The 22701-nt window shown below is 37.2% G+C and overlaps 1 long non-coding RNA gene across 1 annotated transcript in view; it reads right to left on the reverse strand.

The window, feature by feature from the left end:
• Window positions 1–22701, reverse strand: part of LOC118973247 (uncharacterized) — a 53230-nt gene that overhangs the window by 14066 nt on the left and 16463 nt on the right. The window contains exons 2-3 of the long non-coding RNA XR_005062488.2: window positions 21101–21175; window positions 16425–16493 (exon numbers count right to left, since the gene is read on the reverse strand). This is a non-coding gene — a long non-coding RNA (uncharacterized lncRNA). The remainder of the gene's footprint in view (window positions 1–16424; window positions 16494–21100; window positions 21176–22701) is intronic.

Consider the following 22701-nt stretch of genomic DNA (forward strand, 5'->3'; position numbering starts at 1 on the left):
ATAGAAAATTACCTGCTGCAACTCACTGTTGATGCACCACTATTTTCTCATCCCTTTATCTCTTTACTCACAGTGTTATTATGTAATTTTGTTTAATTGATTCGGCCCAAAGCAAAGCCAAAGAAAACTGAACTGCAATAATGCTTCCTATTTATAGATTCATTTTCTGTTTTATAAAGCATTTGGAGAATGTTTACACATTGTTTTGTCATAATAACTTTGCAAACTCAGTAAAACACATGGTATCATGCCTGTTTTACAGACTAGAGATGAGTGCCTTACCCAAGGTCACATGGCTAGTAACTGGTAGACCAAGTAGTCAGGTCTAAGGCTCCAAACTGTGGGCGGAGTGTGCACGGGGGTACCTCACAGGGCTGGGGGAATAGGAAACCGCCGAATACAAATGCGTCTCCGGGAGCACTGAATTTACTCAATGAGAACTTGTTTCTTTTCCTTCCCCTCCCCCCTTCCCCCTTCCCTTCTCCCTCCCCCCTTCCCTTCTCCCTCCCTCCCTCCCTCCCTCCCTCCTTCCTTCCTTCCTTCCTTCCTTCCTTCCTTCCTTCCTTCCTTCCTTCCTTCCTTCCTTCCTTCCTCTTTCCTCTCTCCCTCCTCCATTGTTTCATTCTGTCCATCCTCCCTTTAGACAAATATTAATGATAATTTGCAATGTCTTAAACCCTCCTTCAAATACTGAAGCTACAATGATGAAGAAAAGAAAAATAAATCAGGCTAGGCTACAGTACACTGCAGAATCAGCCGAGCTATCGATCATACAACCAATGTTCATTTCTTGCTCATGGAAATCTGATGAGGTTGGAGACCCGCCTTCGGCTCGTGGCTATGCAATCTGGGAAAGGCAGCATTCACACAGTCATAATGGCAGGGGAAGACCGAGACAGAGAAGGTGCCCTGGTTCTTAATTGTTTCCTCCAGAAATGCCACAAGTCACTTCTGCTCACCGATCGCTGGCCAGAACCAGTGTCCCCCACCTCCCTGAAAGGGATGCTGGTGAGCCCAACTTTCTGCGTCCCAGTCCCGTCTACCTAGAGCTCCTAGTCTGTGGGGAGGGGAGACACAGATAATTAACAAGAGAACAAATAACAAATTGCAAAAAGTGATAGGCAGAAATGAAGAAAATAAGCAGTAACAGGTAATAACAGTAACTATGGGGAGGTCAAGACGGTCCTCTCTTTGTCTGCAGCCTTGTGAGAGGCCCAGCTGGGACTTGCTGGTAAGCTTGTGGTGAGTTGTTACACAGCCACATGAAACTAATACAGCGTCACCACATGCTCTGCACGCCCCTGTACTTTATACCAATGAATCGTGCTGAAGGTGCTCTGCAGATTGCATTCCTTGTTCAGTATCGTGTTTTGAACAACACTTTAGTTTATTATTTTTTTCCATCACTGCACATTTTTTCATCTTGTGAGGGGTCCACAATGTATTTATCCATTCTTTAGCCAATCGACATTTGAGCTGTTTTTTTCCAGGTTTTTTGTTTTCATTTTTTTAAACATGTACATTCTTGTCTATGCCCACAGAATAGCAAGATCATAAGTTTTGCACATTTCCAACTTTCCTAGGAAATGTCAAATTATTTTTGTGGTGGTTAAATCAAATTATACACCCACCATTAACTGACGAGTTCCCACTATTCTACATTCTTGCCAAAACTTGTTACTACTGTGTTAATTTTTGCTGATCTAGTGGGCATGAAATGATTTCCTTTTTGGTTTATTTGGCATTTCCATGATTAATAGTGCCATTAAACACCTTTTCATGCATTAATCTACCTTTTGGATGTTCCTTAAGGTGGGAGGCCTCTTGAGGTCATTGACTGGATCACTCAGGGTTCCAGAAGGAAATGGATGGCAAACCTATTTTAGGCAATTTGAGGCGATTTTGATAAAAGGGTGATTTATAAATACGTGGGAAGAACCTCAAGGTAGGTTATAGTGCCTTTACCCTGTACACTCATAGGCCTGAAGGTACAAAGGCAGGGGTCAATCAAAGATAGAAATGTGAGATTTGTGGAGGAGCAGCAGGCCACAGGGGGTCCAGAGGGAAAGAGTTCCTGTGGGGACACAGGAGATAAACTCTAGCTTCAGTCTCTTCTCTCCCTCTCATTTCCTGTCCCTGCTTCTGCTTCTAGCATTTGAACAACGCTCCCCACTCCAAGCCACAGGAGAGCCGGGAACCAGCTGCCGTGGTCTCACAGGCCCTGGGCAGGTGGAGGATGGGTCTAGAGGAGCAGGTGGGAAGTCTGCAGTGCGTATGTGCCATTTCTCTGCTAGACTGGTTGAGCTTGTTGCAGTGGCTTAGTGGTGTTTCACATATACAGGCGTTTCTTTAGTCTCTGCCTCACCTATTTCTGTGTGAGAATCGCACTGCCTTTTAAAAATACCCATTTCATATTTGCTAGAAGTTTCTTTTTATATTGAGTAAAAATTTGCCTTCCTGAAACATCCAGTTCTTGACTACATTCCAAATCCCCTTAAAGGACAGGTCTTCAAAATTCAGAAGGCACTCTCATGCCCTCTTTCTGTCTTCAATGCCTCTCCCCTTTTCTTTCACTGTTTCTTTTCTTTTTTGGCATCCACATCAGATTGGATAATCCATATGGAATTTGTAGCCCACTAACCCTCATTTCCCATGAATTGCTGTCAGTCCTGGTCTCCATCCTGATCGTAAACACATTACTGTTAAACCTAAATTCTCACTGTGCATTTATACAGCCTATCTTTTGTCTTACTTGATTATAATCTTGGACATATATTTCTGTTGGAAACTGTATAAATTTTATTAAATGTATCAGTCCCTTTTCCTGGCCTTGAGTCACATACAATCTTTATTAAGGTGAACTTTGATTTGAATAAACTTAAATTCAGACTTGGCTCTGCTGCTTACAATGTGACTACAAATTTTTTATCTTTTCTGAGATTCATCTTCTCATTAACAGAAAAGCAACCATATTTGTCTTGTAGAACTGCTGTTCATTCTTTTCAAAAAACTGTAAGCATAGAGAGAATTAATTAAGATCACATATGTGACAACACCTTAGCAATAGAAACTCTGCAGTGTAGAGGAAACAGTTTTAAACATAGAAGGGGTTTCCTTTTGTGCCTTACCAAGGGTGAGAACTTTGCCCTCCTTCACCTCAGCCTCCATCTGCCTAAAATGATACTGGGATGTGTTACAGCTGAAAGGCAGAGAGCAAAGCCCACCAAAGTAAGATATGCAGCAGAATAGTCATTTCCCAGGGAGGAAACTGATTCATTTTCCCACATGCCTTTTACTCCTCCTTCAGCCCATTGGAAAACTTAGCACACAGCATCTTCCTGAAGTGGAGGGGAGCTCTTGTCACCACTGGGGCTTACAAGGAATTAGAAGGAAAATATGGCACAGGTAAGGTGTAAACAAACAAACAGCCTGCCTCCTTTCCAGCCCTAGGGTTTATGGGAAGAGGTAAAAGCAGTGCAACAGGCAGGTATATGTTTTGATTTCCCTTCTTCGAGCTTTGGTTCAGAGGAGAGGAGATGGTTTAAATATGAGGGCGGCTCACACGGCAGCGGACCTTTCTGTCCACTCGTTTGGGATGCTCGGAGGAGGCAATTGCATGGACTGTCCCACACCAATGAGGAACAGGGTCACAATGCAGCTTTGGGTCAGGCAAATGAAAGCCCTTGTACTTGGTGTCCCCACGTTGTCCTTGTTTCTGGATGGGCACGGACATGACTCAGAAGTCACGCTGAAAGTTGAGCTGGGCAGCTTGTCCATTTGGGTTGCCATAGCGAAAGCACGTGTAGTGACTGTCACTTAGATTGGGCTCCAGAATAGGCTACTCCAGCTGGGAGCAAATGGGTGGCCCAAGCTGGCTCCAGGATCTCTCAGAGAAACAAAGAAGCCCAGATGGCTCTGAGCCAGCAGGGGCACCACTGAGCACCCATCAGGCCAAGAGTCGCCAATTCAAAATTCACTTTAGCTTCCTATTTCAACTCCCAATATCAGTCCAGAAAGGACAGAGGTCACACTATTCTGCCATGAGTGTGCTTAAGCCCTCCACACTCTCAATACCCAGAGTAAACTCAGAGAGACAAGGGTGAGGGACTGTTTCAAAATGGACGAGTATTTGAGGATTTCTTTAAAAAGAGACTGCTTATATTAACATAATGGACTGAGTTCAAGCAAAATTGAACTTATGGTTAAAATTCCCCCCACTAATCAGTAGTTGAAGGCTCATAAAGAGAACAGCTACAAATAGGATAAACTTTTTATCTTTGCACAGCTGCGTTGCTGTGTTTTTGCTTAATCCCTATTCAGTATACATTCAGTTCATTTCCCATATTTCCTTCTTTCTCCATAAACAAACAAGAAAAAATGTCTAACAGCCTTGGCCTCAGTATAGAATGCTAGGTTTTTATTAAGTATAGATGGCAAGCTCACCCTTGAGAGTCTCTGCTTTTGCCCCTATTTTAAATTTACTTCCCTTTCTTTTGCTGCTTTACTTAAGGTAGAAACACAACTCCAACTGGCTTACCACAGAAACAAAAATGTAATTTTTTTTTGGTTTGTGTAACTGCGCATTCTAAGGAATTATTTCAGACATGGTTGAATCTAGATATATGGTGTGTAAGTACTTGTTATTTATTCATTTTATCTTTCAGCATTGGTCTCCAGCCCAGACTGGCTGTCTCTACAGGGTGCCCTCCAGCAAGTTCTAGGTCAATATTCTACCAGCTTCAAGGCCAGGGCAGAAAGGATGTTTTTAAGCCAACAACTCACAAAACGTCCCAGGATTGAGTGTTGTGGGCGTGTCTGGGATCACGTGCCTACCCCGAGCCCGTAGGAAGGGATGTCCCGCTTGGGCACCTGAGGCAGGTGTCCACTCTGAGAGGCAAGAAGTCCAGGCAGCTTCCTCTGAATGATGCGGATTAAAGGTGGAAGGGGTCCAAGGCAGCTCAGAGTGCTGTGATCAGCAAAGGGGACTGGATGCCGAGCGGTGGATGCCGAGCGGGTAAGCCTCACGGATGTCCACCACTCCGTTTCATCACCAGTCTTGCCCTGGTGTTTGTATTTCACACTCTCTGACTCTGAAAGGTTTCCCACAGAAGGTGAACCTCAGAGGCTGCCTGAGTCTAGCTGGTACTTCCTTTCAGTAGCATGTAGTGTAACTTATCAGGCCTTCAGCTTCCCATATTCTTGATTGGAGAATGGTCTACTCCTCTCTAGAAAACACCCCCTCTGTGACTGAACAGCCCACCATGGGAGTGGTAAAATAAAGCAGTGAGGTGCAAGGGAGCACCCCTCAGCCGCCCAGTTCAGCAGAACCACACACAGGCGGCCAGCAGGTGGAAGAAGCCTCAGTCAGATGCTGCTCACCCCGGGCTTTTGGTGTCCTTATCTAGAGCTCAGCTCCTTGATACATATATATTTATGTTACCTTTTCTGGATGAAGAGCATTCTTGATGAAATAGAAAGCCAACCAGTGTTACATGAATGAAGAAATACTGACATGGAAGAAGCAAATTATGTTGAATAAATCTGCTTTCTCTATCTACTAAAATTATCATGTCTGCCTCAGCTGTGGAGACCGTCGTTGGCTTGCGGGCTAGAAGCAGCTCTAAAAGGCATCTCTGTGACCTGCTTTTTACCCCACAAAAAGCTCAGTTTCACTTCGAGCTAAGGCTTCCTGCATCCATTATGGGCTTGAATGTAGGACTGTGGAATGAGCTCTGATACGCCAGAAACGATGAGGCCTAAGGACAGAAGAGTGCATCGTGACCTCCGTCGCCACATCCCTCCAACTCATTTACCAAGCACACTGATTGAACTAGATCTTGAAGGTCCCTCAGCAATGAAATTCCATGTTTCTGAGACTATGGCCCTCTTGTGAGCATTCCAGAGAAAGCCCTGTGAATATGCCCTGGTGTCTGGAATGTCTCTCGGTGCTCTCCTCAGGCTGTCTCACTGAAATCTCACCTTTTAAGAGGTGAGAAAGATAATTGGCAGCTGTCAGCTTTCAGCTGACTTGGGCTGCCAAGCCGTGGCATTCCCTTCTTAAACAATTTCATGACCACCACAATCAGATGAGTACTCTCAGGTACCCCATGGACCGCGACTAAAGCAAGACCCTCTGTGACCACTGCTGAGCACAGGTTAAGAATAAGAACATTGTGCAAGCCACAAAAATGGCCAAGGACCCCCCTCTTCCAGCTAACATGGATGTCTGCTGCTTCTTCATCAACTAGCTTCAGTGCTGTTCCATTCTTCCTACTAGATGAAAATTATTGTAATTCCAAATCATTAACCCTTCTTCCTGGCAGTACCCATTCCAGAGCAAAGCCCTGCTTCCTTAAGCCCTAACATCACCCAATACAAGCCCATATCCTATAGGGAACCCCTCTAAGTACAACCCATGGGGTTGGTATATAATCCCAGTTTTGATTGACTATAGTTGCATTCCTGGTGGTTTTTGGTGGCGGGATTGCCAGGTTGCTAGCTCTCTTAGATCATCTTCGTTTTGTCTTGAGTATGGTATCATTGCTCCTTACATTGGAATCATGTTTTCAGGCCAGAGAAGGTGTTTGACAAGGTTCAATTTTCTTTTCCTTGGACTTTTCCAGAGTGACTTGTCACTTTGCCACCGTGCCTTATGTACCTTCCACAGAGTCAGCTGGCTTTTCTTTCTGGACAGAATCAATCAAGAATGGTTTCTCTCCTTAATTTTTCTATCTTCCAGCTCTAGCTTCAATATATGAATATATGATGTGTTTTAATAAATCTCAGTGCCCAGATTTCACCCTCAGAGTTCCTGACTTAAGTGGCCCTGGTGGAAGCCAGTCATCACTATTTTTTTATAGCTTGCCAAATGGTTCTATCTGTTGCACATCATTGTTCTAAGAAATGAAATTGTTAGGAAGTCAGATCTCTGCTTTAAGTCAACAATGTCAGGGATAACTTCCCATCTCCCTCTTTGACATTCCCAGCCTCCCACCCCTGAGCCAAGATCTTCTGCGTCCAAGCCCCAGGCCTATGATCCCTAAGGCTGCTTGTCTTTCTGCTTCCCCACTGGCTCCCCTGGTGCCGGGCGCCTTTCCAGCATACGCTTGAGTTGGAGTTTTGATTCTAGTTCAAAGTTCCTCTTCTCAGCAATATGTGTGTATACATACATACGTATCCCATCCCACTGGTGGGACTGGAGCTCTGTCTTTTTTTGATGTATTCACTTCTTGAATTTTAAGCCAGTGCCAGGATCTCTGACCTCAAGGTTAATCTCTATTTTAATGCTAATACCTCCTTGGCAAATTTCAGATTCATGATTGTTTGGTTCCCTACACCAAAGGCTTGCCTGAAGAGCAACTCAAGAGTGCTAAGATGCTTGGAGTCCACACCCTGGTTGTTCAGCTGAGCTCCAGGCCTTGGACTTCCTGCAGCGCTGGCTCCTAACAGGGGTTCACACGGTAGTGGCGAGCCAAGGAAGGGGACCTTATGTTTCAGTTTGCTGGGGACAGCCTGGTCAATGCCTGCTTTGCCAGCATAATTATTAAGTACCCCCTTCATGCCTCAGAGAGTGTCTTAATTTGGATGATAAGTTACACAACCCCACTGCCTACGGAGCCAGTTATGTTCTGCTGTGAACTGCTGTCTTGATTAAACAAGTCCTGAGATGCATGTGTTTCCACCAGTCATCCCCAAACCCAGTTCTCTCACACCAGGATATTTTGTCTCTTACATGTTTTCTAAAAAGGAAAAAAGGGCTTTGTCTCTATTTTACATGTGCACATGCATACCCAAGATACTATTTCTCTATCTTTCCCCTTTTTGAAATAAGTAATCTATTAAAGAAAAGGAGGGATTTGTCATTGAAAAGGGCCTTCCATAAACATAAATTTATTTTTCTCAGTTCTTCATACTCTTTTTTCACATAGGTCCATCTTTCATTCCATTTTTCTGGTCACATTATGCTTCTCTTTAATCTCATTGTTCTTATTTATTTATATAGTTTTAAATGAAAATTGAGTATATTGGAGGTATACACCATGATGACTTGATACACTTGGTGAGATGACAACGACAGTCGAGCTAACTAACAAACCACCTCCTCACGGGCAGACCTTTTTTTGTGATGAGAGTGTATGCAATCAGCCCTCCGCACATTTCCAGGACTCAGTGAAGTGTTGACTGTTGTCCTCCTGCCTGTACATTAGATCTCTAGACTTACTCAGCCTACCTACCTAGCTACAACTTTGTACCCTTTGACTAATATCCCCACATTCTCCCCCCATGCTCTCCACCCCATCCCCAGCCCATGGTAACCACCCTTCTAATATTTGCTTCCGTGAGTTTGATTTTTCTGTGTCTGGATTATTTCCCTCAACATAATGTCCTTGAGGGTCATCCATGTTGTCACAAAAGGCAGAATTTCCTTATTCTCATGGCTGACCTGTGTGTGGGTGTGTGTTGCAGATAATCTCTTTAAGAAACTGATTTCATTTTCTTTGCATTTATACCCAGAAGTGGTATTATTGGATCATAATAGCTGTTTTGTTTTTAATTTTTGAGGAACTTAAGACTCCTTTTCCTTATGGCTGTTCCAGTTCACATTCTTACCAACAATGTACAAGGATTCCCTCTTCTCCACATCCTAGTCCATACTTGTTAGTTTTGTTAATAACCATCCCAACAGGCATGAGATGATATTTCATTATAGCTTTGTTGGCATTTCCCTGATGATTAATGGTGTTGAGCACCTTTTCATATATTTTTTGGCCATTTGTATGTTTTCTTTTGAGAAATGTCTATTCAGGGGCTTTGACCAAATTTTTAATTGTGATTTTTTTTCATGCTATTGAGTTACTTGAGTTTCTTTTAAGTGTTTTATATTGACCCTTTATCAGATGGTTGGTTTGCAAATATTTTCTCCCATTCTGTAGATTGTCTCTTCACCCTATTCATGGTTTCCTGTGCTGGGCAGAAGCTTTTTAGTTTGATGGAACCCCATTTGCCTACTTTCTTTTTTGTTGCCTGTGCTTTTGTGGTCATATCCAAAAGAAATTATTGGCCACACCAATGTCAAGAAGCTGTGTTTTCTTCTAATAGTTTTCAGGTCTTCTATTAAAGTGTTTAATCCATTTTTAATTGATTTTTTATGTGGAGTGAGAAAAGTTCTAAGTCCATTCTCTTGCATGTGGAAAACAAGTATTCCCACATCATTTATTGAAAAGACTATCTTTTCCTCATTATGTGTTCTTGGCACCTTTGTCAAAGATCGGTTGACCACATATGTGTAGATTTATTTCTGAGCTCCTTATTCTGTTTCACTGGTCTATGTCTGTTTTTATGCAGAACCCCGATGTTTTAGTTACTATAGGTTTGTAGTATATTTTGAAATCAGAAACTATGATGCCTTCAACTTTGTTATTCTTTAGGTTGCTTTGGCTATTCAGGGTCTTTTGTGGCTGCAAATGTATTTTAGTATTGTTTGTTCTATTTCTGTGAAAAATGTCATTGACTTTTGATAGGGATTGCATTGAATGTATGGATTGCTTTGGGTAGTACAGACATTTTAACAATAATAATTCTTCCAGTTCATGAATACGGGACATTTTTCCATTTATTGTATTCTTCAGTTTCTTTCACCGTGTTTTCTTTCACCAAAGTTTTCAGTGTACAGATCTTTCACATTTTTGGTTAAATATTTGCTAGTATTTTTTTTTTTTTGATGCTATTGTAACTGGGATTTTTTAAAAATTCTTTTTTGGATAGTTTGTTGTTAGTGTACAGAAATGTAACTGATCTTTGTGTGTTGATTTTGCAACCTAGTCTGATCATTTTTATTTTGCAGACCATGTTTCATAAAACACAGATTCCATTTATTCTTGTTTTATTGCTTACCTAAGGATTCAAGCATTTTTTGATTACCTTAAAGCAGTATTCATTCTTCTAGAGGGGTGCCACCATGAGGCCGAGTGTCACTCACCTAACTGCCCCCGTCCGCATGCTCTCCGGCCCACATCCGACTCTAGTTCCTCCCAAAGGCATGGATTCCGTTTCTGAACTACCTTTGAATGACAATGCTCCTATTTCACTCTCTGCTTTCCACTGTATTTTACAGCATTTGTTGTTTGCAGCACAATTTAATCCTTGTTCACTGCCAAGTTTCTTTCTCTTTGCATTTTCAGTTCATTATTCTTTCTCCCTGTAGATTTCAGCATGTTTAGGGCAGGGTTAGGTTTTCTGCTCGTGTATGTGTGTCCTCTTTGGTCAGCTCTTCGGTGCTAGATACACAACCAATGGTCAAAAAGTATGTAGTTTCTCTAAATTCAGTAACCACAGCATTAAAATAGTTTTCTGTTAGGTGAAACATCTCCAGATGTTTACTCCCCATCTCCACTCCCTGCTTACTTGTTCATTGTTATTTTACTTTCTGCAGTACAATACCATCTTCATTAAATCTCACTTCTTCTAATATCTCATGTTGGTTGGTATTTACTTCAGCTTTCTAAAAACTTTTATCCGATTTTCTTTCACAAAGGCCCTTTCAGGACTTTTTTTTTTTTTTTTTACATAATCTAATTAACTAGTTAACTAAATCTAGTTAAGGTGGGATATTTAGTGATCAGTTATTAGCCACTTTTAAAATAAATATTGTTATAATTTTGGGGGGATTTTTTTTTTTACTTCAAATGAGTAGCATGTCATATGTCATATGTGTTCTCCTTTTTACTGCCTGATACATTTTTTGTGCCACCCTGCTATTATGATTGGCTTATACCAATAGTTTGATTGTACTTCTGTGGCTTCTGTGTGAATTGCTGGGATGATTCACTGTTGAATAATAGTGCTGCACTGGCTGACTTTCATTTCATTTTATGGAGTGCCCTCCTTCCACGTTTGCTTCAGCTGGCCTGCACCATATTCATAGGATATGTAGAGCCCTGAATATTTGGCTACATTACTTCCTGCCTCACAAATTGCTGCCTAACATGACAGAAAGACAGAGCTTCCTTGGGATAGTAAAAGTAGAGAAGCAATATTTGCATCAAGAAGTAATATTATCATTTACTCAGTGTCATCATTTGCAGGTGGGTGAGGTTGACACAGTAATCTCATAAGCTTGAAAAGCATAGCGACAGACTGTAATGTTTATTAACAGACAAAGATAAATGATAATTTAGTAGTTGAAATGCTGAAGTAGTAGAAAACAATCAATTTGGATTAGATTACCAAATTGAAAACCTTTTATTTCTGCATAATGTTGGATCATGAATCAGATTTTTATTTATAGCACTTAACTACAGAAGCAATCAAAATTCTTAGTTCACTCTAAATTACTATTGACAGAAAAAAATACAGAAAAGGTTTTCATATTTCAAAAAGATCTAGGTTACTTAAGGCTACTATTTAATCACAGTTTTAAGATATGTGGGCAATGATTCTATTTTCATCTGGGGATAATGTTTTACGATGTCAGAGAGAGAATTGCCCTGTATCATACTGGGACTCACTTTTTACAGAATGATAAAGAAAGGTAGAAAGGACAGTACATTGCCTCCAAAAAGGAAAGCATAATCAGAATGCACATCATTGTAGAAGACAGTTGGCATTACGGTCTAACTCGGAAAGAGAAGGTTTTGAAATATTCAGTGATAATGATATCTGGCATAATCCAGAAAGCAATAAAACTTTCCTCAGGCCTCCCAGAAGGGAAGTTGCCAGTGGGGACTTGGGGGATTGAGAGATATTCATGAATGTGTTTAGCGAGTAAGTGTTACATCAGGTGTGAACTGTCAGTTCAGAAAGCAGATCGGCCTATGGAGCTGATGTGTCTGATCTGGAACTGAGTGCCTCGAATTAAGTATATTTTCTGCTAAACCAAATATTTTAAGATTTTTCTATTGAAAGTAATTTTTAAGTCATTATGACGTATTTTTTTACTATTTCTACTTGATATATCCAATCATACTAGTATCTGAGATTTCTATTAATACTGAATACTATTTAAAGGAAATGAATATGGCACATCAAACAATTACTTACTACTACTATATCCCCCCTCCATTACAATTATTGTGAGTATTTGCACATAATGAATTTCAAAGCACAGCTCAAAAGGAATGAAATGACTTCTAGGGATACATTTTTAAAGGAATATCTATGGAGACTAAAAAGTTTAAGCATACCATTAAGAGAAACTCCATCCGTCCACAAATAGAGAGATTTATAACATTGTAAAGGCATCTTCTTATTTTTTTCTTTAAAATTCTTTGTTATTAAAAAGAAATTTATGAACCATAAAATAGGCTAGAGCATTGTAAAATATTTAAATTCATATTATAATTGATTTTTCTCATTATTTTGACTACTCACCATTTTTATTTTAGAACACATTTAGTTAATTTTTATAATATGAAATTTCAGTAAGGTAAGTAGTAGTTATAATAACAAATACTTTTAGCTTCTTCTATATTTTCTATCAACTTTCCTTTATTGAAGTTTTTCCTGTTTGGCTAATTTCTTATTTCATGAACTCAAAATTGACTATTTTAACATTTTAGCAATTCTTCGGTGTCCAGGAAGTTGTTTCTCTATTTACTCAGTTTCTATCAGCTCTTATGTCCAGCTTCCCTGTATTAGTGCAATTTCTTAAAGTTTCTGTTATGGTGTGACCAGCATTTGGATCGGTCATTTCATTTCTTCCACCAAACTTGGCACATGATCGATCATTTATTCTTCCTTCCAGTGCCCCACTTCTTAGCCCAAATAATTTTTCTTTGTCCTGAACTTTCTTTTGTTAAGTGAATACTATATGACTCAGCTATTCCCCAGATTTAAATATGCTGTAGAAATAGCCAGTGTTTCTTTGTATTCTCCTATCTCTCAAACTTCATACATTACGATTTGAGGCATTCAACCACTCCCATCCATTTTATACTATAATCATGCATCTCCATCATTACTATCTTTTCAATTGTAACATGTTTTCTTTATGAGATACTATATCTAAACACTATGGGGAAAGAGCATAAAATGTTTTGCCAAATATGAAAAAGACGTGAACAGAATGGTGAAATTGGAGGAAGGGAAAGGATTTTAGAGGCTTTTTGTTTGTTTGTTTGTTTGTTGTTTTAAAACACCTACACACACTCACTTGGACACAAATGATTATTCTTATGTTACAGATATATTTTAAAAGGGCCAGAAAGTTAAAAGAGTTAGATAAAGTCATACAACTAATAAAAGACAGCATAGGGATATGACATAAAAATTTCCAAATTATGATTCCCATTGTCTTCTCCCTAGACTGCATGACCTTCTTCTGTGGAAAAATAGATTCCATATCTTTAGGTTGCTCATTCTTTATAATATACAGTAGCTCGGAAAAATAGTTCCATATCTTAAGGTTGCTCGTTCTTTATAATATACAATAGCTCAATTGCACTTAGTTTCAAAGGTTGTATATCAAACTGAAGCTTGACTGCCTTTGAGGTAAGATTGATACCATTTGAAGGACAAGCTGTGGAGTGGCAGTGTATCTGACAATTACCATGTTTTGAGCTGCTCTACATGTTCTCCCGAGTTCTGAGATCATTCTAACAGAGCCCTTGTGTTCCACTGGAGAATAAAGTTGGAACAAAGTCTTAACAGAAGTCCCTCCATTTGTCTGATTTTAAGTGCGATGACTTCAGAAGTCCCAGGGGTTCATAAACTTAGATGACTGGTAAGGAATTTAGGGTGTTTTAATCTTTAAGAGACTACCAAAAAATATCTGCGGCTCCTCTGAGCCTGCCTTAACACAAATCACTGTCAGAAATTCCATAATTGCCTTTTAATATATGAATCAAAATTCCAAAATATTAACAAATTTTACAACATTAAACGAAAAACTGCATAGTTAAAAAGTCATGTCAAACTAGAAAAAATATTTCATTTCCTATAGAAAACAAAGGACTAAGCACTTATACAAATAGCTTTCACAAAAATGGACAAGAAAAGTTTACAGCAAAATAAATATAAATAGTGCTTAAACATATAGAAGGAGGTTCAACTTAAGTGATAAGAAAACAAATAAAAATGAAAACTACACTCATCTACTGGTAGGGGTGATTTAAGAATTTCCAATGTGAAAGTCAGTAAAATAGGCTATCAGAAATCTGCTGGGTTTGGCGGTCGGGTGGTCACTGCTGACTTCAGGTACAGCAGTTTCAAGTTATGATGGATGGAAGAGCCCAAAGGGCTAAAGGAGAAATGAAAATTCAAGGCTGAAAAATACAATAATCACAGCTGAGATCTCAGTGAATCATTTGGCAGCATTTTAGACACAGCTGAAAAGAGAATAAGTGAATCAGAGGAGAGGTATTAACAAAAATCCAAAATGAAGCACAGAGAGACAAAGGATCAAAAATAGAGAAGAGGCAAGAAACATTTGAAATACAAATAAGATAGCCTAATAGAAATACCACTGGAGTCCGGAAAGAAAAAAAAAGAATGAGTTAGAACAAATATTTGAGAATTTCCCAAAAACTCAAGCCACATAGTCAAGAGTTCTTACAGACCCCAAGCAAGATATACAAAAATACCACATCTAAACACGTCAGAATAAAACTAAAGGCAAAATAAATTTCTTAAAAAGCAGCTAGGGGGGGAAAAATCATATCATCTTGAAAGGAACAATTATTTAACTGAGAGGTGACTCCTCAATAGAAAAAATGAAAGCCAAAAGACCGAGGCAAAATATTTTCAGGGTACCTTGAATTCTACCAGTGAAATATGTGACTAAGTAAAAAAATTATAGTTCATATACATAACAATAACAACATATAAGTTAGGGAAATATGAACAATTTGTCTAGAAAGATGTTATAATACAAATAACATTAGATTTTTGTATGTCAAGGATGTTTTTGTTTCTAGTTTAACTCCCTAAAAGATAGTTAAAGAATATAAAATGACTAAATACCTAGAGGGTAAAAACAGAATAAGAAAAAAATCCAAAGAAGACAGGAAAAAAGTACATAACTGAGGATGCAAATAGAAATAATAAGATAGATTTCAATAAAAATATCAATATTCACATTTAATATAAGTGAAGACTTAAATGATCCAATTAAAATACAAAGACTAAGTTACAAAACACAAGTATATGCTGTTTACAAAAGACATATCCAACATATTAGGATAAAAAGGCACTGAAAGTTAAAAACATAGAAAAATATACTCTATGCAAACACTGACCAAAATAGAGCTGATTTAACATTAACATCAGAGTCGACTTTAAAGAAAAAATCACTAGCAGAGATAAAGAGGGATATTTAATAATAATAAAGATTTAATTCACCAAGAAGATATAACAATCCTAGTTCTGGATGTACATGTAATACTTGTACAGAGCCACAAAATATATAAGACAAAAATTACTGATGTAAAGGAGAAACAGACAAATTCCCAATCACAGTGGGAGATTTTTAACATGTATCTTTCAGTAAATGATAGATTAAGCACATAAAAAAGTGCTGTACGGACAACTGTATTCCTTTCAAAAGCCAGAGAAAGGCTGAATATACAGAAAAGCAGGGAAAGCCTTTCCATGACCACCCCTGCCTTAACCACACAGAGCTCCTTGGGTCTGCAGTCGGTCACATTTCTACATTTTTCACTTTTTGTTCTCTATCACTTTAATGTCCTACTCTTCTTCGATTGGTGTATTCTTACTCAGTTTTTAAAAAGTCTCAGTTCAAATAGAACTTGTGATTTCCTTCTTCTAGGCTTTTAGAGAACCTGGATTATACTGTGGCACATGTTGCCTTGCGACATACAATTTATTTAGATCTTGTACTGTGCATTCTTGAAAGGAAGGCACCGGGGTTTACAGCTAAACACATACAGCACAGTTCTTGTTATTTAGATGTTCTCTGTTTATTGATTTGCTAGATCACAATCCTCATCCTTTCTCCCTTTTTATCTCTATTTTAAAGGTAAACATATCTCCCCCCAAAATGCTTTATACATAGCTGTGTGTGAAGTATTTTAGACTAGTGAAAGTGTACCAACAGCTAAGGTTATAGAATTTTTAGAAATATTTAGAAACATGGAGACAGTATTAGTAGCTGGAGTGTTTAGGAAATCCCTGGCTGCATTATGAATATCAAGGTTACTGTCCTGACCCCAGTCAATATGGAAAGTGAATGATGAGTAATAAGAAAATCAGTTAACTGTAGCATTTGAACATTTCTATTACCAAAACTTAATATTAAGTAAGGCCTCTTACTTTAGGCAGAAAACAATTAATTAGGATTAATGGAGGCTCAGGATGTATTTTCAAGGTCTGAAAGGATGATATAAAATGTGGCATTTGTCAGCTGCCCTGTATGCAACCTGATCTTATGATTTTAGCCCACAGAGAAAAGAATATTCCTTTTTGCTTACCTTACTCAGGAGCATTTCACGCAGAAAATTAGTTATTTTGTTCTGAGAAAATGATGGCAGTCCTGTTTTCTTTGGAAATAGTCAAGGGAAACAATAAAAAGAAAATAAGTTATAAAATGGCACCTTAATTTTTTTAACTTACCCCCTTTGTAGTTATTAAAATTTTTTGTGCAATTTTTAAAAACTGTTTTCTTTTTATTCTATCTTCTCATTGTATTCCCAGGTTAGTTCATTATCCAGTTTGTAGTTTATGCTCAAAAATGTTTGACTGAATGCATAAATGAGTAAATGAATGTCTCATTCTGTGTTATCAAAAAGATCTTGATTTAAAATCATAAAAATGGAAAGATAGTTTTTCAAAAAACAAAATATATAAAAATAGTTCTAATATCATTAAATGGGACACAAATTTGTTCCCAATTTCATAGTGCTTTATATTTTCTCTAGTCTAAATGTTGAATATGCCAAATCTTAACTACTCACCCCCAAAGTATCTGGCCTTATTGGTCTGATGATTTGTTACAGCTTTTCTTCATTCAGACTTCCCTAAGTCTTTCCTTAGCCTCTCTTTCTCTAGACTGTTTCTCAACAGGATTCCTCAATGGCTTGTGTATGCCCCTCACAGTCATCTCCATTAGAATGTTACTTGTCTTTGTGAAAAACTTTCCTTTCCCTCCTTATCTATCAGTAGAGTTTTAAGTATCCAAAGGAAAACTAGCTAATTATTTCTTGGAACTAAGAAATTCTGAAAAAAGGAAAAAAATAGACTGCAACTTGTTTCACTGTCCAGACATCAAGGCATAATCTTTTAGTGAAATAAATAAATAAATAAATAAATAAATAAATAAATAAATAAATAAATAAATAAATAAATCTCCCGATTGGTGTGTAAACATTAGGCTACTTTTCTTTTTGTGCTGCAGGAGTTTTCAAGCTCTTTTGTATTTTTAAGCTTTGCAAATGTAAAATACATTAAGTTTACCTTTGTCTATTTCAAATTCACCTCACTGTGTATTAACATATCTCAACTCTGACTCAATGGCACTTCTACCTGTATTATTCATTTTTCATTTTCTCATAATCCAGGGCTCTCTGCTAAGACTCTACAAAACACAGATATTAGGTTCAAACTCAGGGACATGTATTATATCAAGTTATTTCAACAGGCTAAATTACCTGCCACTCAATTGGGGTCTGACTCTCCCCCAAGTGCTTATTCTAGCCACAATCCATGATTAAAATTTCTATATTCATTTCAGATTGCCTCTAGCACCAGTTTGAACTAACTCACCAAGATACTGTGCATCTTTAGTTTCTTAGCCAAAAAACTGGCAACCTAGGTCTCCCGCTATATATTCTCTCCTAAGTGAGACTTTTCAAACCTCAATTTCCCAAAAGAGAGTTTACTCTGACCTGAATACAAAAATTTCATGATTTATCAGTCTCAGGTCATAACATCATTTGCCAGAATCAGTTGACTTTCTTCTCACCTTTCTCCCCATTAAAGGTTCTAGCAAAATATGTATGAGGTAAAACCACAGACAAATATGGTTACCTAGAGAAATTGATGGTTAAAGTCATCTCATTGTCAGGGCAAAGACAATGGACTATAGGCTTGAGTTACTGGTGTTTATCAGAGCACATTTCATAATGTCAGTAAATTGGAAAAACCTAACTGTCCAGCAATTGGGGATGAGTTAAATAAATCATAACATAATATTGTATATAAACTATATTTCAATTAAAAAGTTTACAAAAATCAAAAGGTATCCATTCACTGGAATGCCATGTGATCATTAAACTGCGAATAAAAACCTGTTTTTATTGATTTGAAAGGCAAGTTATAGAATATGTCATTTTCTGCTTGTATATAAAAAATTAAGGGTAGTTGTGTATGGTGATTATTTCTAGGTTAGAAAACTTCAAATAACTATTTTTCTGTACTATTAACTTCTATTTTTTATTAAAAAGTAATACATAGACTCTTACTTCTAGCCATGATGAAGAAACAGGACTTGATATACAATCCCAACTTACATAACTCAAAAACTAAACAAAATGTATGAAACAGTGGTTTTCAGACCTTGGACAACAGGTAATGCAGGACAGTACTCCTTGAGAAAAGGAAAACAAATGAGGTGAGCTTGACAAGTCTTAGCTGACTGCCTAGAGTAAGTTTCTTGGCTGTAGCACAGGGAAGAGGAACCCAGACTGAGCCTGGCAGTACTCCTCAGCTGAAGAGACAGAGTTGATAATGGGGACAGTACAAGCTGCCCAGAACTAGCAGGACAGGCTACCAGAGAGGGAAGCTACCAGAGAGAAGAGAATGGCACAGAGACTGAGCTCCAAAGACCTGCAGGGAATTCCTGTGGAGCATGCAGTTTGGTTATCAGGAGGCACATGATACAGAAAAACTACTCAATGTCAGGAAAAGAATCTCAAGAGTCACACCAAGGTGGGAATTGTCCTTGTTCTCAACAATTAGAGTGGAAATCCCTTATAATGGACAGGTATTAAGTTCAGTACTTAAAAGGATACTATCTCAGAGGTGGGGTCAAATTAAACCTAGATTAAAGACTACTCTCATCCTGTTCGTCAAAGCTTAAAAGCAAGATTCAGAAGGGTCAATCTGTTTCTAGGTACCTGAGCTATATCCCAAAACAAAGCTCAAAAAATATTTTAAAGAATCAAAAAGAATTCAGTTCTAACAGAGTACATTCAGAATCTTTATTCAGAAATTACAAATCAAGCAAAAAAAAAAAAGATCTGTAATGAGGATAAAAATCATTAAAAAAGACACAGACATGGACAACATGGTAGGATTAGTAGACAAGGACATTTTTAAAAAATGTAAATATACTTCATATGTTGACACAGATAGAGAAAATTTCTCACAGGTGTGTTAAGGAGAAAAAAAAGAGATCCAAATTAAACTTCCAGAGTTGCAAATACAGTATCTGAGATGAAAAATGCATTGGATGGCATTAACAGCTAATAAAGGAGATAAAATGAAATGGTTAAAGACAATCAATTTATTTTAAAAAAGGCAGAAAAAAAGAAAACAAAGAATAAATAAAATAAATAGAAACTATAGCATGATGGTAGATTAATACTCATACAAATTAATATTCACATCCAAGGTATATGTTTTAAACACCCCAACTAAAAGATAGGGATGGATAGATTGGATTTTTTTTAAATTCCCGAAAAATACCCATTTTAATTATAAAGAAATAAATAGGCTAAAAGCAAAATTGAGATACCATAGTGATAGTAACCAAAACAAAGCTGAAGTACCTATTTTAATATAAGGCAAAGTAAATTTCAGAATAATGCTGTCAAAGATAAAGAAGTGATAAAAGCAATAAATGGTGATAAAGGGGTTGATTCATTAAGAGGTACATATTTATGCACCTATAACATAGCTTCAAAACTCCTAAAGCAAAACTGATGGTACTGAAAGGAGAAATAGACCAATCTGCAATTATAGCTAAAGATGTTAGCATGTTTTTCTCAATAACTGAATGGTCAAATAGACAGGGCAAAAAAAAGAATGCAGAAGACTTAAACAATATTAGCAAACAACTTGACCTAGTTGATATTTATAGAACCCTAAGCCACCAACAGCAGACTACACATAATTATTTCATGCACACAGAACATTTACCAACATTTACCAAGGTTTTTTTTAATGATTAAAATTTTAAAAAGTGTATTTTCTGACCAAAATGGAATTAAGTTAGACATCAGTAACAGGAAGAAATCTGGAAATTTTTCAGCAATTTGGGAAATAACATATGCCTAAATAACCTGTGAGTCAAAAGAAATTAGAAAGTGCTTTGACTTGAATTAACTTGAATATTACACATGGGGGATGCAATTATTCAGTGTTTAAAGGAATTTTATAGCATTAAATGCTCATATTAGAAATAAAGAAAATTAAAATAAATGATTTCTATGTCCCCTATTAACACAGACATGTATTTTCTTAAGATTTTAATGAATAATTTGCAACAATTATATAAAAAGGATAGTATAGCTATCATAACCAAGTAGAGGTTATCTCAGAAATGTAAGTTTAGTTTAACATGTAATTCATCACATCAACAAGCTAACACAATACAATTCACTATATTAAGAGTTGAAGGAAGAAAAATCATATGATCACAATGGGTGTAGAAAAAGCCCTAGATAGAATCTAACACTGATTTATGATTAAATCCAAAAAACTTTCAGTACACAAGAAAGAGAAGGGTGTTTACTTGATCTGATAAAGGGTATGAAGGAAAAATGTACAGTAATGGTATACCCAGTGGTGAAAACCTACTCCCCAAGTTTGGGAATTACTTGATGATATATGTTTTTACCATTTCTATTCTTTGGTGTACTGCTGGTCCTAGCCAGTGGAATAAGGCAAGAAAATGAAATACAAGGTATCCATATTGGAAATTAAGAAATAAATGTATTTCCATTTACTATGCACAAACAGAAATTGAAATTAAAGAAACAGTGCCATCAAAAATAGAAAATACATAGGGATAAAATGACAAGATTTGAAACACAGGTATATGCAAAACCTCAAAATTTCACAGTGAAAAACAAAAGGTAAAAATAAACAGAAATATACAACATATTCATTGTTCTGAAGATTCAATTGTCTTAGGTATCAATTTTACCTGAATTGATCCATAGGTTTAATACATCTTCAATCAAGATCCAAGCGTGCTTCTGCAGAAATTCACATGCTGAATCTAAAATTTACATGATAATGCAAAATATTTAGAAAAGCCAAAATACTTTTGAAAAGAAGAGAAAAGTAAAGAACTAACCTGATTATAAGACTTACTATAAAGCCATCCAAAATCAAGACAATACTGTATTGGCATGAAGATATTCACATGGATCAGTGGCATAGAAAATAGTCAGATATGGACATACCCATAACTTGATAACTGATTTTCAAAATATTTGCCAAGGCAATTCAATAGGGAAAGGAGTATCTTTTCAATAAATGGTGTTAGAACAATTAGATATCCATATGCGAAATATGAAACTTGATCTTTTCCTTACTTAACATACAAAAATTAACTCACGATAGATCATAGACCTAAAACTATAATACTGTATAAGGAAAAAGCAGGAAATTAATGATGTTAGTTTCAGCAGATACATCTTAAATACAACATAAAAACCACACAAACTCTAAAAGGACAAACATTAATAAATTAGGGTTTATCAGAATTAAAACATTTTGCTCTTTAAAGACACAGTTATTGAAATGAAAAAGCAAGCCAAAGACTGGGAGAAAATGTGTGCAAACATATATATTAAAAAAGACTTATATCTGTAATATATAAAGAACTTTAAAAATCAATAATAAGACAAATAACTCAATTTAAAAAAGGGTAAAGCTTTGAATAGACACTTTGCTAAAAGTGATAATCAGATAGCAAATGAAAAAATGAAGACATGTTTAATCTCATTGGTCATTAGGGGAGTACAAACTAAAATCACCATGAGATACCAGTACATTAAAATTAAAATTACTATGGTAGGGGAATTCTATGATGACTTCTAGTGGTTCTTGTCTTTGTATAACTCCTTCCCTTCAGTGTGGGTGGAACTTGTGAATATGATGGAAATTTTTTTTTTTTTTTTTGTGTGTGTGTGTGTAGCAAAAGAACTTAATTAAATTCCCAAGTCAGTTGACCTCATGATAGTGAGATTATTTGGATTGGTCTGACCTAATCACATGAGCTCTTTAAATTGGGATCTAGAGGTCAGTGTGGGGAAAGTCAGAGAGATCAGAAACAAAGAGACGGATTCTATGCAGCAGTTCTAGCTTTGAAGATAGAGTACTGGCACATGTCAAGGAATATAGGGTGCTTGCAGCCGTTAAGAGCAACGCATGGCTGACAGCCAGAAAGAAGATGGGGACCTCACTTCTACAACAAGAAACTGAATTCTGCCACACTATTTAAGCACAGAAAAGGAGCCTGAGTTCCAGGCCAGAATGCAGCTGGAACATGTCTTAATTTTAGCTTTGTGAGAATTTGAGAAGAGAATTCAGTCATATTGGGCCTGCACTTCTGACCTACAGGACTGTGAGCTAATAAATGTATATTATTTTAAGCCACTAAGTTTGTGGAAATTAGTTACACTACAATAGGAAATTAATACATAGACTATTACACAGGTCTGTGGAGATGTGAAATGACTGGAATTCTTATGCACTGCCAGTAGGGATATAGAATGCATGACCATGTAGTAAAACAGT

Source organism: Manis javanica, chromosome 13 (assembly GCF_040802235.1).
Source record: "Manis javanica isolate MJ-LG chromosome 13, MJ_LKY, whole genome shotgun sequence".
Lineage (NCBI taxonomy): Eukaryota > Metazoa > Chordata > Mammalia > Pholidota > Manidae > Manis > Manis javanica.